The following is a 3,280-nucleotide window of genomic DNA, read 5'->3' on the forward strand; positions in this document are numbered from 1 at the left end:
CAACCCCCCAATCGGCCCTACCCTGAGTGTGACTGAGGGTGGCATCGCAACCTCCCGATCCGCCCTGCTCTGTGCATGACGGGGCAGCGCCCCAACTCCCCAATCGGCCCTGCTCTGAGCCTGACCAGGGGCTGCACTTAGGGATTGGGCCTGCCCTCTGCCACCCGGGAGCAGGCCTAAGCCAGCAGATCGTTATCTCCCGAGGGGTCCCAGACTGTGAGAGGGCACAGGCCGGGCTGGGCGCCCCCCCCCCCCCCCCCGAGTGCACAAATTTTTGTGCACCGGGCCTCTAGTTATGGAATATTATCCAGTCATGTAAAAGGAAATCCTGCCATTTGCAACAACATGGATAGATCTTGAGGGCATTATGCTAAGTGAATTATGTTAGATAAAGAAAGGCCAATACTATGTGATGTCACTTTTATGTGTAATCTAAAACAAACTAACAAAAAATTCATAGATACAGTGAACAGATTGCTTGGAGTGGGTGGGTGAGTGAAATGGATGAAGCTGGTCAAATGGTACAAACTTCCAGTTACAGTATAAGATAAATGATGTACAGCACGGTGATTATATTTTATTTAAAAAAATATTTTTATTGATTTCAGAGAAGGAGAGGGAAAAATAGAAACATTGATGGTGAGAGAATCATTAATCAGCTATCTCCTACATGCCCCCCTACTGGGCATTGGGCCCACAACTTGGGCATGTGCCCCAACTGGGAATCAAACTGTGACCTCCTAGTTCATAAGCCGATGCTCAACCACTGAGCCACGCTGGAGGGGCAATGGTGACTACATTTTAAAAAGAAAAGAAGAGACCCCACCCACAATATTTAAATATAGCAGAAAGCTTTTATTTCCCACCATTTTAAAGTATTTTTTATTGTTCAAGAATACCAGTTCATTGTAGAAAAATTTGAACATACTATATTTACTAAAATAATTAAGCAAAAACTACCCCCAGTACTGGAATCTCCTTTAAACATATCAGTGTTTAGATGCCTTGCAGCTCTTCTAGTGCCTGGGAGGCAATGAGATTGTGGATCACTGCTAAACATGCTTCCAGCAGCCAGATCCTGGGTCCTGTCCACTGTGGAACAAGCCTTTATAAATTCAGTGACACCTCCACTAGGAAGGGAGCCCATCTGGGCTCAGGCTCAGGAGGCCTCTGGAGGTACGTCCACATTCCAGTTCCTGGTCCTACACCCACCTGGCAGGGACACCCACAGGCAAGTCCTGATACCCCGACTTCCTGCAGCCCACCAGCCAGCATATGAGATCAGGGTATGCACAGAGCATGGGCTCCTGCCCCAGCCCCTTCCTCCCAGGCCCTTCCTCCCAGGCCCTGGGCCTCCACACATCCAGGTGTCAGGCACCCATCTGTCCCTGCCACCCTGGTGCCCCTCCTCTGAGAATGGTAATGGGATCAGTGGGGTCAGGCTCACAGTACCTTCCTCCCTCTGGCACTGCCCTGTGGTTCAGTTCCTAAGAGCCTCTGCTGCACTGGGCCCTAGATCTACACCCAGAGCTTTGTTCCAGGTCCAGCTCGAGACCCACCTTTCAGATGGGAAACAGCAGACTCCTATTAATACAGGAATGTTTCCTGCTCTCCCATGCTGCTTTGCTGACAACTGTCCTACTGGTGGGAGGTGTGGTCACCACTCAGCCTCTCATACAGATGCCCAGGTTAAGGCACAGACCCTCAGAAGGAAGGCGAGATTCAGTCATCAGTACTGACCGTAGACCCTGGTTCTACCCCTTTGCTAGCTTCCAGAAGTTTGTTCAGGTTAGCCCAGGGCCTCAGATCCCTCCTGGGTTTGTTTATTGTTGGGGATTAAATAAAATCATCTAGTAAAACCACTAATGCAAAGCAGGTGCTCAGGAAACATTTGTGAATGGGTGAGACAACTTTCTCCCAGCATTACCCTGGGAGGACTGTGTTTTGTAGAAACATGGCACAACATATGGGTGTGTATTCTGCTGCAATCTCATCAAAGACGTGGAAGCTTATTCAGGTGACTGTGCCTTTTAATAAAATCATGCATCAAGTGATAACTCTTCAAAGGCACTGTAACAGCCAGCTAAAGTGAAACACCTCAATGAGACCCAAATTGCCTCTTGGAGCAGAAAGTGTGTTGTTTATTCTACGCACATGTTCTTTTTTTCACAGCAAAGTTCTTACCTGTATACAGGTCTGTAACAGAACTCCTGGCTTTCATTTTCATAGCTTACCCCTGATGTGGCTGAAGCTTACAATCAAGGGAAAGGGAAGACAGACACCAGAGACCTGCATGCTGAGGGACCTGCATGCTGAGGGACTGTTGTACTACACACGACAAACACACTTAATGCTGAGTAGAGGCAGGTGACAAAACCAGCCACCCGCCTCACAACTCTTTCCTCTTCCCATCCACACACAGTGTCAATGTTTCCTCGGTCCCAGTCACTCCCAAGGTGAAGTGGCTGAGAAAGTGCACCAGCGACAGAATGCAAATACGCATCACAGCAGTTCAGGTCCAGGGAGTCCAGGCTCCTGCTGGCTGTAAGTAGGTCAGTGGGGACGTCCAGGGGCTGTCCCCAAAACATAGCAGTGCTCCCACTGAACCTCACAGGTCAACTGGTTTCTGTATCACTGAGCATAGGGATCACATTTCCAGCAAGTAGCACAAGCGGCTGCAGAAACCTTAGCCGCCTCTTTCCTAATACTTGCAGTAAAATACAGTCACTTGTATACTCATGAAATTGTCTTAAATTACATCATTGTGAACGGGTCTGTCTACCTCTGGCCCCTGGTAGCAATTTACGGTAGCTATTTCAGGGAAAGGCATGGCTGCATATTTTAACAGGTATGTGACCACAGATCACAAATGCAAGCTATGATAAGAGCAGGCGTGGGAAACGGGACTGGTTTCTCAAGGGCTCCAATTAACTGCTCTCCCAGCTCCTGTGCTGGTTCTGGGAGGCTCACAAGTTTTGGAATAGAACTCTCCCTGCTGAGGGCCTGAGACCTGCTTCCCACAGTTCCTCATGGTCTCTTTTTCAGCTGATCGTGCCAGTGTGTGCAGAAGGGGGAGGAGCGCCGCCGATCCCATGTGCCTGGAGGAGAGCAGCTCGGCCAGCGTGAGCGCAGCACTTGGCCCAAAGTGAAGATGGGAGGACACGTCTCAGAGCCAGTACTGCGCTGCCAGCGTGACCACAGACCCTCCCGAATGGCGATTTCAGGTCCTAGAAAACACTGATGTGGAACACAAATATACAAGGAGTTCTGAACAGGGAAC

Source organism: Myotis yumanensis, unplaced genomic scaffold (assembly GCF_028538775.1).
Source record: "Myotis yumanensis isolate MYYU_CA2020_CCGP unplaced genomic scaffold, mMyoYum1.0.hap1 SCAF_2, whole genome shotgun sequence".
NCBI classification, from domain to species: Eukaryota; Metazoa; Chordata; class Mammalia; order Chiroptera; family Vespertilionidae; genus Myotis; species Myotis yumanensis.